The following is a 15,689-nucleotide window of genomic DNA, read 5'->3' on the forward strand; positions in this document are numbered from 1 at the left end:
ATCGCTGTGCTCCGAGCTATTTAAGCAAAAAAGGAGATTTTACCTACAGTTCCCGGCGACCCTAGTCATCTACAAAGAGGACGGTTCTACTACATCGTTTAAGTCCCCGGAGGAAGCCAGGCATTTTATGGAACTGTTGTCCAAGAATCCAGCGCAAGTCCCGGACTCAGCTAAAAGGAGACGTACAGACAGCCCCAAGACGTCGGTAGACTCCATGGACTGATTGGCGCGACATGGCTGCGCCTGAAGGAAAATTCTTAGTATGCCCTATGAGGGTGTCCTTTCTTCACAATTAGTGTTTTGACCGGGATGGTTTAGTTAAGTTTTACCTATTCTTCTTAGTTCACAGGTAGCGTGTTTGGGATAAGTATACATTAATAGGAGATGAATAACGTTTAGGATTGGTGTTATGCTCCGTGTGTTATTGCTCCCTAGCAGTTCAGCTCCAGCAGTTACGAGGAGCCGCTGAAATCTCACGGAGCATGACACTTGTCCTTTCTCCTTCCCTTCCTGCCCCCTCCCTCCCTCTACGTTCCTTCCCGTCCCTCTCCCCCCTCTTCCTTGGGTTTTGTCTTCCCTCACTTTCCTTTCCTCCTCTTCTCTTCCCTCCTGTCCCCACTCCCACCCCTCACCCCCCCCTGATATGGAGGTCTTAAAGGGTACGGTAAATTTTGCCGGGCCACATAAGTTAGATCGCTGCGCGGTCATTTAGCAGCGTGGGCCTGATTGGCTCTCTCACGGGTTTTGGTAGTTGGGGTTATGCGAGGGCCCCGAAGTGAGCGAAAAAAGAGAAGCTCATTACTTGTACCTCTCGCAAGTTCTACTTGGTTTTCTTCTGTAGACACAACGCAGGTTATTTTTTGTGTGTATATCTGGTTGTTATTTGTGTGTGTGAGTGGCCAATGGATCTATGTGTGTCTTTGTCTGCGTCTTTGTGTTGTCTGGGAGGTCAGCCGATCTTTTCCTGTATGGTACCCTAATAACCGTGACATACGCCCTGCTCCTTTGCTGGCACATCTATGAAAGTTACTACTTGGAACGTAAAAGGGCTTAAAGCCCCCACTAAACGCCTCATGGTGCTTAGACACTTAAAAAAACTTAGGACGGATATTGCACTGATACAAGAATCTCATCTGGAGGAGAAAGATTTCTTTAGGATGAGACGCCTCTGGGTGGGGACTGTAGTGGGTTCGCCAGCAAAGGAGGGTAAAAGTGGAGTACTGATCTTAATTCACAAACGCTTATCACATATGTTCCTTGATTCCTGGCACGATGAAGAGGGGAGGGTCTGCAGGGCCACTTTAGATACTCCAGGAAGTAGACTAAATGTTTATTCGGTCTATGGTCCAAATTCCACTAATGCCCCCTTTTTTGCCTCCCTTGAGCAGAAAATATTATCGGACGGGGAACGTTTCAAACTGGTAGGTGGGGATTTGAACGTAGTCTTGTCTGAGGAGGAAGATCGGAAACGTACGATGCCAAGAACTAACCAACCCAGACCGTCTCGCCCTCTTCTTTCCCAGTTCCTGGAAAACACTGCTCTCACTGATTCCTGGCGATATTACCACCCAGCGGACCGTGAGTACACCCATTTCTCGCACCCTCACCAATCTTGGTCAAGATTGGATTATATCCTGACATCTAGCCCCCTCCTGGCTAGGGTGGAGGCCTCCGATATTCATGACATGTTAATCTCAGATCATGCCCCGGTGGGTATCTCAATTGTAGACGCTCATCCCAAGGGCTCTGACATTCTCTGGCGGTTCCCGAATTGCCTGATGAAAGATGAGATATTCTGCTCCCAACTATCTATATGGTGGAAGGAGTTCTTAAACAACAACGCATGTCATGTGGGGGAGCCGCTACTTCTATGGGAGACGGCTAAAGCAGTGATGCGAGGGAAGATTATATCCTACTGGCTGGGAAAGAGGAGGGCGAATCAGAAGACATTTCAGGAGGCGACGGCCAGATTACGTACCACATATACCACTTTCCTAAATAACCCGACAGACCAACACAGGCAACTCTGGGTGGCAGCTAAACAGGACTTAGACAGGGCGGCGGAGGCGACAGAAACTTTCTTTTGGGATCAAAAAAAAACTGACTTATTCAAATACGGAAATAAATCAGGCAAACTATTGGCCAATTTGGCCAAGGGTTATAGGGACCCCAACAACATCTTGGAGATGCGAGACAGGGGAGGGAAAGGGAAACTTACTAGGGACCCCAGGCAGATTAACAGTATTCTGCAGGAATACTACTCACAGCTATACAAACAGGGGGGACAAAACCTAGAAGAGGGGAGAAGATTCCTTGACGGCATAAATCTCCCAACGGTAGATCAAGATGACCTGGAAACGCTAAATGCTCCCATCACCCCCGAGGAGATAAGTCAGACTATTAAAGCTCTGAAGCATCATAAGGCCCCAGGCCCAGACGGATACACGTCTGAATTTTACAAACATCTCCAAGACGACATAACACCAACTCTCTTGTCTGTCTACACGGTCATCCTGGGGGGGTGAGGGGACCATTTCCTCGAGTGACACGGCTTATATAAAAGTCCTTAGTAAACCAGGCAAGGACCCCACATTGCCTTCATCTTATCGCCCAATTTCTTTAATTAACCTAGACCTAAAAATTCTCTCCAAGCTTTTCTCTAATAGACTTATGGGGATCATGCCAAAACTTCTAGGACCGCACCAGGTGGGGTTTACCCAGGGGAGATCGGCGGTTACAAACATTAGGTCCATTCTGGCCGTCCAGGATGCAGTTCAGTCCGGGCGTCATGTCGGGCACCCCCCAGCTTTCTTGTCGGTAGATGCCGAAAAGGCCTTTGATAACGTCAGTTGGGGGTGGCTCGACATGGTCCTAGATAAGTTTGGGTTCAATGGATTGCTCAGACAGTACCTGAAGGCCATATACACAGGCCCCAAGGCCAAAGTCTCCACACCGGGTTTCTTGTCAGGGGCCATACAATTGGAAAAGGGTACAAGACAGGGGTGCCCACTATCCCCCCTGCTATTTAATTTATCCCTGGAGCCTTTGGCAAGATACCTGTTGTCGAGCCCACTCTATAAGGGGGTCCAGGTGGGGAAGGAGGAGATAAAATTACTGTGCTTCGCTGATGATTTACTGATCTGCCTGGGGTCTCCAGAGGACCAACTAGCTCCCACGCTCCAAACACTAGAGTATCTGGGTTCCTTTTCGGGATATAAAATAAACCCCACTAAAAGCCAACTCCTACTCCTGGGTCCCTCTAATCACGATGTCTTGCGGCCAACAGGGGTGGAGGTATTGCGTACCTCCATCACATACCTGGGGGTTAAAATAGGCCCCACCTCTCACTCATTATACAGGCTAAACTACCCTCCTCTCTTCCTAAAGATTATCAAGGAACTAGATAAGTGGAAAGAACTCCCACTTTCACTTGCTGGTCGGGCGCATCTTATTAAGATGATAAGCTTTGCACGATTACTATACCCCTTGCAGACCCTACCATTATTACTTAAACATATGGATGTACGCTGCCTCCAAACAGCCTTCACACGATTTATATGGAGAGGCAAACGTCCAAGGATTGCGTACAATAAATTATGCTCCCCTAGACCCCAGGGAGGTCTCAACATGCCAAATATCAGGCTTTATAACCTGGCATCCCTGCTCCGCCACACTAGAGACTGGATCCACGGGACCAGCTATTTCTCCAATTATCAGCTGGAAACAAATTTAGCCTACCCATGGGCACTGCCCACATTATTACACATGAAAATCAAAGACCTGCCTAGTCATCTTAAGTCCTCTGTAGTACTCAGAGATACCATGGCGGCTTGGAAGGCAGCGAGGAAAATGTATAAGCTTCCCTTTTCTCTCTCTAGATTTCTTCCGCTATGGGAAATCCAACCTTTAGAGGTGACGTTCCAGCGCCAGTTGAAACGGTGTGGCGGAGTAGGGGGATCAGGGAGGTGAGCCAACTCATGAAGCCGGGAGGTGGAGCCTTGCTTCCTTGGGAACACTTCAGGGTGACATTCCGATTGCCAGGGGGTCACTTTATCTACTACAACCAAATGATATCGTTTTTGGGAGGCCTAGTGTCTAACTTTGCTAAAATTGAGGTGGCCGGGAAATTTGATGAGATCATGGGTTCCCCCACGACCCTTGAGTCGTTGTCGAACATTTATCGAGCCTTGACCACCCAACACCTAACACCACTGACTCAGACTATGTTTAGCCATTGGGAGTCTTCCCTGCGGGTGGAGGATCTCTCGCTTAAACTGTCAAAAGGAATACAGTATGTTAGGGCGGCAATGGTAAATGAAGTATGGAGGGAAATGCACATGAAATTGCTCCATAAAGCCATTTATGCATTTCAGTTTTCATATAGGGAAGCCCCTGCGCATTACTTAAGAGCCTGCCCCAAGTGCTCCCTAGAGAAAGCAGACCTGTTCCACTGTATGTGGTTGTGCTCTCCGGTACAGGAACTTTGGAGGGAGTCTTTACATCTGATTGACAAAGTCTGGTCAATTCAAATACCACTTCAACATCGGCTGCCTATTCCACTATATCACTAGACGGTCTGGAGAGGATCCTCAAGACTTGGTGGCAGTCAATGGTATACATGTGGCGCTGTTAGCAGTTAAAAAGTGCTTACTCAACCGCTGGCTAGAGCCTTCAGTACCATCAATCTCAGACGTGACAGATCAATTGAAAATGCTCCTTCACATTGATAGACTGGACACGTTACGATCCATGGGAAGGATCACTAAACAATTTTTCCATAAATGGAGACCGTTTCTAGAAAAAGTATCATCTCCAGACGAAAGGAGGGAGATTATGCTGCAGTTTAGATGCTCTGGATGGTACTGTACGGAGGATCTTAAAGGCACATTGGGGGTGCTAAAAGTCACTTAAGTGTCATGTCTTGGTTAGGCTGACTTTCGTTGTCTCTGTGTGTGTGTTCTCTGTTAGGTACGTCTGATGGGAGGTCTGTGTGAGTTGTGTGTTTGTTGTGGATCCATTGGTCACCAGTTGAGATGCTATACACTGTCTCGCAGTTGTTTAGTTGGAAAGGTCCGGTTTACGGGCCAAGTTCAGGTTAACACATAGGTCCGTCAGGGATTTTGAGAGACACCAGGGGGAACAGATGGACATGGGTCCCGGAGTCGTAATTTCCTCCCCTTCTTCACACCCTGGGCCTTGTAATTGACGTAATATATGTAGGTGTCTCCTCTCTTCCATATTTCATATGTTGTATAAGTGTACAATTTTCTATTTCTTTTGCATTGTGTATGACATGATCTGTACACTTTTCAGAAAAAGACAATAAAATTATTGTTTAAAAAAAAAAAAAAAAAAGATACAAGATATTAACCTTTAGCGGATGGACACCCCTTGTACATGGCCGATATGTGTGTTGACAACAAGGACATTACAGAAGCATTGTGGCTCCACACACAAATCCTGTCATCAACGCTTATCACTAGAGAATCATACTGAGAATGCTTATTACATGGGAGGCTAGCCGTCATTAAAATCAATAGGCGTCCACTGACAATAGAACTCCTCTATAATAGAGATGGGGTCAGCTATAATAGAACAGTGGGGTCAGCTTCACAGTTCATTATAAAGTATTTAACAAGGGGTTACCATATAGCAGACAATTGTTAAAAAAAAAAAAAAAAAAAAAAAATATATATATATATATATATATATATATAATAGAAGAAGGGTTCTAATCAAGACTTTAATCTACTAGCCCAATAACAAAGTGTAATGCATTTTTTCTCCTGGGGGGGCACTGAAGGGAAGTTGAACAATTGTTCCCAGGATTCCAAGCAGACTACAGATTTACAGGGGATCTGTAGAGCTTTCTATAACAAAGTGTAATGCATCTTTTCTCCTGTGGGGGGCACTGAAGGGAAGTTGAACAATTGTTCCCAGGATTCCAAGCAGACTACAGATTTACAGGGGATCTGTGGAGCTTCTAGCAGTGAAACATCCTGCAATCAATTTATTATCTGGAAAGCTAAAATGGATTGTCCAATGTAGACATCCCTATCATATTGCACCATGCTGGATCCTTCCTCTATGCCTTTTAGCAGAAAATCTTAGTAAAGAACAGCCAATTATAAGGAGCACATTTTATTCAGGAGGACAGTCCTGCATTACACAGACAACCCATTGATTTGAATGGATATGGTGTAATATTCGATGCATGCAGGGTGAACAATTACTTCAGGTTTCTCCATACATTGGTGGCTTCATCAGGGGGATGAATCTTTGTGATCAACTTCTTGGAACACATGGCCAACATTATTTTTGGGTGAAGTTCCCTTTTAAATATGTCTTTATGTTTTAATTTTATTATACTCTTTCAAAATATAGCAACCTTCCCTGTGTATTCTAGTAAATAAATTGTAGCTGCGCATTTATCTTACAAGCCGAGGTTAGGAAACGAATCGGCCTCCTTTTCTTCTCTAATTCATAAATAAATCATGACTGATTGGTTATTCAATAAAAGTTGACACCGGCTACAAGTAGTCTGGGAATAAATGAAATTAAAAAGAAATTTTAGACAAGTCTAATTTACACCATGAATTGACAAGAAGAAGAAATAAGATGCGTTTTCAATTGGAGATATTGTATTGTTTCTGTTGTATGAAATACCTGAAGAAGAAGAAGAGTAGAATCCCAGAGGTATTCAGAGGAGATTTAATTTACCTTCATACTTGACCCGAACTGTGTAAATTTCTACTGCATACAATAGCAATAAAAGTCAAGAAACAAGTTTGAGGTGATTCTTTGCTATTGACTATCTTTTTAGAGTTATATTTGTTTTTATTGGGTCAGCCTGGGTCAGTGTGCAGCGTAAAGCTGGGGTGAAGAGGCCACTCGGGCTGTGTTGATCAGCCTTTCCAGTTTTGCTCTAGGTTCTTTTCAATGACAGCTTGTATTTATTTCCACCATTTAATCTGTTTTAGACACAGTGTATAGATTGTAAAATGTCGATACTGAGTTTTAAGCAGTGTGATAGGTTTTACTGCCATAGCCATAATAACTTTTACGCATATTTACAGTATGATTTATAATATTCTTTGCAATGATGGTGGAGATATCATATTTTTATAAATTATAGTTTAGTCTGTTGTAATTGGTGCAATTGGCTGATACGTACTGGGAGGGGATTTACTATGGCTAACTCTATATTCTTGGCGCAAAGCAGGTAAACAGCATTTACTATTCATGTACACTGTTTGGGTAACACCTTTTCAAATGCTTTATGCCTGGAGTTTGTTTTTGTTTTATTTTGAATGTTGTTTCAGTACTGAGTTGTTTTTCGAATCTGACCTGCCTCACTCTATGCAGTAATAGTTTTGGTATCCAGGCAATCTGAACATCTATAGGGTTAACTGTTGCTAAAAAAGTGCGGCTCCAGTCCTGACAGTTATGTTGAGTGTCTGACTATGATTGACAGATGGGACCCACTGCGGATGGCACGGGCACTACTTCTTTGCCTGTTTCATCCATGTTTGCAAACATACATGGACCTATAGTTATGCCTGGGAGCATGAAGTTGTTAAAATTTACATATTAGTAGAGATGAGCGAACCTCGAGCATGCTCGAGTCGATCCGAACCCGAACTTTCGGCATTTGATTAGCGGTGGCTGCTGAACTTGGATAAAGCTCTAAGGCTATGTTGTGGAAATCATGGATATAGTCATGGCTGTATCCATGTTTTCCAGACAACCTTAGAGCTTTATCCAAGTTCAGCAGCCCCAGCTAATCAAATACCGAACGTTCGGGTTCGGATCGACTCGAACCCGAACCCGGTTCGCTCATCTCTACATATTAGTCCAGAGAATTTACCTACTAATAAAATCAATGTTTTTCTAACATCATTTTTGATGCAAGCTACTTAAAAAAAAGAAAGAGAGAAATAGGTGGAAATTTGTCAACCCTTTGGGCCTCTTTTCCATCCATACCTCTGGCCTGGGACGTATAAAAAAAACCAAATCCAAATTCAAGAACCACCTCTATGCCGATGACACTCAGATCTACCTCTCCGGTCTGGATGTCAACTCTCTGTTATCCAGAATTCCAGAGTGTCTATCTGCTATATCTTCTTTCTTCACCTTCCGCTTTGTAAATTCAACATGGACAAAACAGAGCTAATAATCTTTTTCCCCTCATCTTGCTCCAACCCGCCGTCTTATCTGTCAATCACTATCAAGGGCTGCACTCTGTCCCCATTTCCCAAGTCTGCTGCCTCGGGTCACCTTTGACTCTGCCTGTCTTTTAAACAACACATTAAATTTCTGACCACCTCCTGCCGCCTTCCCCTCAAAAACATTTTCTGAATCCGCTCCTTTCTCATCCCTGACTCCACAAAACTGCTGGTACATGCTCTCGTAATCTCCCGCTTGGACTACTGTAACACCCTCCTCTTGGCCTTCCATCTAACAGTGTATCTCCAGTCTATCCTTAACGCTGCTGCCCGACTAATCCACCTTTCCCTCTCCCCTCTGCCCATCGCTTCACTAGCTCCTATTGTCCCAAGCTTTTGTTTTAAATAGTTGACCATGATGTAAAAGGACGTCCATAACCTGTCCCCTCCGTACATCTCTGACCTGATATCACACTACTGTCCCTCACGCAACCTTCGATGCTCCAATCGGCTATCCTACCATTATTGAGAGTCTCCTGAGGAGCCCGGCTTATGGCCCAGGTGAAACGCGTTGAGACGAAATATTATACTTTCATTCATAGGGCTCATTGACCGATAGGTGATAGATCCTTTATTGTTGATAAGAAATTTGACCTAGATATATCCTCGTGTGTTATTTGGAATAGAAATTTTAATTATAGAAATAAAAGGTATATTTTAAGTCATGATTCTGTGACATGTTTATTATTACTTTTTCACGTACATGACAAACTTGGTGCACAAATATTTGGTGTTACGTCTGTGAAACCCTTCGATCCTCCAATGACCTTCTTTTATGCTCCCCCTTGTTCGTACTTCCCACAAACACCTCAAGATTTTGCCCAATCCTCCCCCCATAAGCAGGATCACTACACATTCAGCTCCCATCCACCATCAAGTCCTACAAACAAACCCCTTTCTAAAAACTAGGCTACAACCTATAATAACTTTGCACTGCACTGTGACTGGCTGCACTTTACCTTCTGCCTCCCTCCCCTTATCTTATAGATTGTAAACCCTCACAGGCACTTTCCGCATGTACCAGTCTGCCATTTAACATCATGTAATGTGTTTTTAATCCTGTAATATTGCTGTTTGTCATCCCCTATCACTTGTGTAGCACTCTGAAATCAATGGCGTTTTATAAATAAATAATAATAATAAAAAAAAAAAAAAAAATCACACTCTATAGCATTACCATTTGCCACTAAATATTATATCTGCCCACTATTGTTGTATTGCTTATACACTGAATCTAAATATTATTCTCACACTCTAATTTACACACTACATGGAAATATTTTGCACACCCTGTGTCATTATTTACGTTTATGTTTTACAGTATTATTTTCCCATTGACAGCGCTATTGTTTGTACAATATATGGCAATGTTAACTGTACACATTATAGAATTATATACATATCCTATAACAGTATTATTTTTCATACTGTAAGTCTACATTTTTTTTTGCATTGTAATCTTATATTACTTTTTACAAATATAATTTCATATCCTATGTATCTGTGGTATTTTCTATTGTGCAGCCAGCAGGCTTCCTCTAGGTCACGGCTGTGAATGTATTGATTGAGATAGATTATGTAAGCAAGCAGAAGTTACATTCATGTTGATATAAAGACACTGTTTAAAGGTGACCTATCAACAATACATAACTAATGCTATAATAGATCCAATCCTATAATAACTATGTTAGCTTGTCTGGCTGTTTATTCCATTACGTCCTTGTCTGCACTGAATTATTTTATTAGTGCCATTTTAAATATATAGTATTACTAAGAATTGGTTAAAAATCCCAGAAGTTTATGTATTATAACCAGTGTGTATGCCACTCAGAAGCAGGAATGGGCATTGTGAAGCCAGCATCAGTAGGAGTATTCAGGGGTCAGCTATAGGGGTTGTACGTAGGCCCATAAAGTCTCTCCTCCCCATATGTGGAGAATATTATGAAGCAATACAGGTGAGGAGTCCTGTTACAGATTTTCCACTAGGGCCCACTGGCTTCAAATCACTATGGTAGTGTTCAGCTATACAGTAGACGCCAAACTACAATGTGGTTGAAATCTTAGAGACTTTCCTGACTAAAAGAGACTTTCCTTACACTGGTGTTTTTGCAGGAACTACTGTATGATGACATATATTTTGCAATTGATGTTTAAGGAGAAGTGTCAGCTGCACATTTGCTGACACTTTAAGACAGCTGTTAGGGCGAGAAGACACATGGCACCTTCCAAACATCTAGCTCTGCTTCCAGAACATAGGAAAATTATCTTATTCTCTAGTGCACAGTCCCAAAGAGCTGCTACCAAACCTTCACCAGCTTGGGAATGCCTTCCTGACACCTTGCTCTGGAGAATAAAAGCATTTTTCCATGTTCTATGACTATGTCTTATGGAAGCACAGACAGATATTTGACAGCTATCTAACAGCAGTGTCAGTAGTTTGGAACGTGAAGTGATTAGAGTTGAGCAAACTTTGAGTATGCTTTTCCAGGACTCCCTAGGGCTGCATCCAACTTCAGCAGCCACTGCTAATCAACAATTTTCTGACAATAAAAGTTGGAAACCTAACAAAAAAGACCTTAAATATGGGGGCAGAACTATTGTCATTGTGGTTGCTTTGGGGCCTGTGGCAACAGAGGTTCTGGATCGCCAGGCAGGCCCTGCAATATCCTGGGCTTGGTTAGTGTAGCGGCTGTTTAACTGTATGTGCAAGGACCACATTGTGATGGCTAGAACACTGTCCCCAAAATCCTCTGTTTACCCTGTTTCCCTGAAAATAAGACATCCATAAGGCATAGTGGGGGATTTACAGACTAGCTTAAAATAAGGCATCCCCCCAAAATAAGGCATCCCCCAAAAGTAAGACCCCGCTTCCACCCTCCCACTACCCTCTGCCATGGAGAGGTCATAGTACAGTGTAGGATTGCCCCGTTATGAGGCCACCGTAACGTGGTGGGGTAGTTTACACCATTTTTAAATGGTAACCAAGAGCCTCATTATTTTTGTGGACGTTCTTTTTGGCAGCTCGGGGGGCTGCTTTTAACTATTTTCATGTCTGTAGTGGGTCTGTATCTTCCCATTGCGGTGAGCTGTTGCATTTCTCTGTGTTTTTGTGCGTTTGCAACTTCAGCCATAGTGTGAATGGTGTTCTAGGAGAGCTGACCAAATTTGTCTTTTTTTTTCTGTGTTCCAGATGGGGGAGTGGCTGCCTCTACTTGGTCGTGCACTCCACCTATCCCACCCAGGTGGTGTAATTACTTGTGCCGGTATAAGACAGATCTTGCATTCCCAGAGCATAGGCATATTTCATGCCATGGAGAGGCCATAGTACAGTGTAGGACTGCCCCGAGCATGAGGCCACCGTAACGTGGTGGGGTAGTTTACACCATTTTCAAATGGTAACCAAGAGCCTCATTATTTTTGTGAAAGTTTTTTTGGCAGTTGAGGGGGCTGCTTTTAACTATTTTCTTGACTGTAGTGGGTCTGTATCTTGCCATTGCAGTGAGTTGTTGCATTTTTTTTGTCTGTGTTTTTGTACCCTCTGCCACCCTCCACCACCAGCCTCTCGTGGTCTTTCCCGCCAGCACTGTAGGCATACCACTCCATAGCCATCCTGCACATCCTGCCGCATGCTCCGAGGTCACACAGCTGGGTGACGTCACTCAGCATTGCTCCTGCCTACAGCAAACACATACTGAGTACCCAGGATTTTGTTTTGTATTCTTGAGTATTCTTCTTCATGGAAAAAAGAAATCCCCTGAATTTAAGGCATAGCACATCTTTGGGGGCAAAAATAATATAAAACACTGTCTTATTTTAATGAAACAGGGTAGCATTTAACAAAAGTGGTTCAAAGAGGGTAAACTGGTGAACAAGGGACAGTTTTATGGGTAATCATCTTGATTAGTCTATTCCTAACTTCTTATGGAGTCCATGTCTATCATCTTGTGGTCCATTCCTAACGTCTTGTGAAGTCCATACCTGTCATCTTGGGAACCAGGCCTATCGTCTTGTGGAGTCCATGCCTATCATCTTGTGGAGTCTGTGCCTATTGTCTTGTGGAGTCTGTGCCTATCGTCTTGTGGAGTACATGTCTATCGTCTTGTGGAGTCTGTGCCTATTGTCTTGTGGAGTCTGTGCCTATCGTCTTGTTGAGTACATGTCTATCGTTTTCTGGAGTACATGTTTATCGTCTTGTGGAGTCTGTGCCTATGGTCTTGTGAAGTATGTGCCTATCGTCTTGTGGAGTCTGTGCCTATCGTCTTGTGGAGTCTGTGCCTATCGTCTTGTGGAGTACATGTCTATCGTCTTGTGGAGTCTGTGCCTATTGTCTTGTGGAGTCTGTGCCTATCGTCTTGTGGAGTACATGTCTATCGTCTTGTGGAGTCTGTGCCTATTGTCTTGTGGAGTCTGTGCCTATCGTCTTGTGGAGTACATGTCTATCGTCTTGTGGAGTCTGTGCCTATTGTCTTGTGGAGTCTGTGCCTATCGTCTTGTTGAGTACATGTCTATCGTTTTCTGGAGTACATGTTTATCGTCTTGTGGAGTCTGTGCCTATGGTCTTGTGAAGTATGTGCCTATCGTCTTGTGGAGTCTGTGCCTATCGTCTTGTGGAGTCTGTGCCTATCATCTTGTGGAGTCTGTGCCTATCGTCTTGTGGAGTACATGTCTATCGTCTTGTGGAGTCTGTGCCTATTGTCTTGTGGAGTCTGTGCCTATCGTCTTGTGGAGTACATGTCTATCGTCTTGTGGAGTCTGTGCCTATTGTCTTGTGGAGTCTGTGCCTATCGTCTTGTGGAGTACATGTCTATCGTCTTGTGGAGTCTGTGGATATTGTCTTGTGGAGTCTGTGCCTATCGTCTTGTGGAGTACATGTCTATCGTCTTGTGGAGTCTGTGCCTATCGTCTTGTGGAGTCTGTGCCTATGGTCTTGTGAAGTATGTGCCTATCGTCTTGTGGAGTCTGTGCCTATCGTCTTGTGGAGTCTGTGCCTATCGTCTTGTGGAGTACATGTCTATCGTCTTGTGGAGTCTGTGCCTATTGTCTTGTGGAGTCTGTGCCTATCGTCTTGTGGAGTACATGTCTATCGTCTTGTGGAGTCTGTGCCTATTGTCTTGTGGAGTCTGTGCCTATCGTCTTGTGGAGTACATGTCTATCGTCTTGTGGAGTCTGTGGATATTGTCTTGTGGAGTCTGTGCCTATCGTCTTGTGGAATACATGTCTATCGTCTAGTGGAGTCTGTGCCTATTGTCTTGTGGAGTCTGTGCCTATCGTCTTGTGGAGTACATGTCTATCGTCTTGTGGAGGTCTGTGGATAATCGTCTTGTGGAGTCTGTGCTTATCGTCTTGTGGAGTCTGTGTCTATCGTCTTGTGGAGTCTGTGCCTATTGTCTTGTGGGAGTACATGGTCTACCATCAGTTGAAGGATGGGTGCAATTAGTGAATAAAGTACATAATTATGAAAAAATCTACTATGCTACTAGCAGTAAGGGTCAGAAATTGTATAAAAAAAATCTGGGAGAAATGGTATAAGTAATAGGCTGTTAATTAATGTTGATTAATTATTTTTTTTCTCTTTCCACTTGACCCAGGGAGGGAAGAGGGAGCTGGGGGGATATTAGGGGAAAAAGATTTTTTGTTCTTGTGGAATAATAAGGAATTGAGAATTGGCAGTTAAAATGTACTGTTGGAAATCTGATGATATGTTTTTATATTTTCAACTTGTTTTTATTTGTTAGTTTGGAAGAAAATATAAAAATAAAGATATATATATATATATATATATATATATAAAAAAAAGGAGAAACATGTCTATGGTCTTGTGGAGTCTGTGCCTATTGTCTTGTGGAGTCTGTGCCTATCGTCTTGTGGAGTACATGTCTATCGTCTTGTGGAGTCTGTGCCTTTCGTGGTTGTGGAGTCTGTGCCTATCGTCTTGGTGGAGTACATGTCTATCGTCTTGTGGAGTCTGTGCCTTTCGTGTTGTGGAGTCTGTGCCTATTGTCCTGTGAAGTTCATGAGTTCAGAGCCACTTTGGCAACACAAAGAACATCTATAAAATATTAGGCAGGTGGTTTGAGATTTATGGCCTAATTGGTGGATATATCGTATGTCCCATATCTATGTATAATATGTATAATATAAGACTATCCCTTTCAGTCCGGTTAAGAATCCATTTAGTTGATAGCTTTATAAGTGAGTAGGAAATCTCTATAAAATTAAAGGTGGGTTCAGCCATGGTCTAGTTTTACAGACTCAATTACTGTTCTCCTGATTTATACCTTAATTAATGGATGGAGATAGGACGTCATATGAATAAAACATGCATGCTCTTCATCAATATGTAATATATTTTTACATTAATTATTAGAGGTGACATGTGCCCGTGTATTGTTTTAAATGAACATGTAGTTTCACAAAAATAATTGTCATGGACATACAGTGTAGCGTTGCTTCGGCTGTATTTATACTGTCATGTTAGGCTCTATTCGCACCATGCTTATGGCATACTGATGAGCTATACAGTGGATAAAAAAGGCAGGTTTGCTGCATATTACAAAGTCATGCCATTTTCTGTAAGACTTTAAACAAAAATTCCTTATGGTTTTTATGATCTCTGCTTGTAGTCATTCAATACTCTCACAGTATGAAACTCTCTAAAATGTAACCTTTATTTTATATTATTGAAAGTTTTAGATTTTTTAAAATATAATAATAATAATAATAATAATAATAATAATAATAATAATAATAATATTATTATTATTATTATTATTATTATTATTACACATTCACAACACAAGGATAGCATTCTTACCCTTCCAGACTCAAATTGTCTCAATTCAGTTCATGGTATGACTGGGTGCTTTAGAAAAGGGTGGTAATCACAGCTGACCCTAATTATTGTTCCTTCCTCCTGACCCTTAAAATGGAGCATCAACCCTGAGAAGGGTGATCTCACCACACTGACCATATGTTACCCTAGAGCAATGCCCAGCAAACAACCATTAGAAAAAGCCTCATGCCTAAACAATGCAAATAATAATCAACACACTTATGTCCCAACATATTTCTACAGTCTAAAGATATTGTTTCCTCAGGGGACAAATAGGGATAACCAATTAGTGGACAAAGTATTATTAAAAAAGAAAAATGGGGCAGGACACAGAAGTTGTCCCACATTTGTTTTCATGTGTTGGATTCTTAGTGTGCCTGTAATGAAGGCCCACTGCCAGATAATCTGTGATTTCCTCCGTGATGATGAGACCGTAATGCCCAATTTGCACATATCCATGGAGATCCAATCTTCCAGATGATGAGACAGAGTCACCTCTGATCTGGCAGTGGGTCGTCATGAAGGTACATTTTAAATTTTTATGTCAAAGCAGAAGTCCAGCGGGGAACAAAAAAATCATTACGGGCAGAGAATGTGGGGAGAATAAGAAACATATACTATGCTTACTGTTC

This window comes from Dendropsophus ebraccatus, unplaced genomic scaffold (genome assembly GCF_027789765.1).
Source record: "Dendropsophus ebraccatus isolate aDenEbr1 unplaced genomic scaffold, aDenEbr1.pat pat_scaffold_1050_ctg1, whole genome shotgun sequence".
Taxonomy (NCBI): domain Eukaryota; kingdom Metazoa; phylum Chordata; class Amphibia; order Anura; family Hylidae; genus Dendropsophus; species Dendropsophus ebraccatus.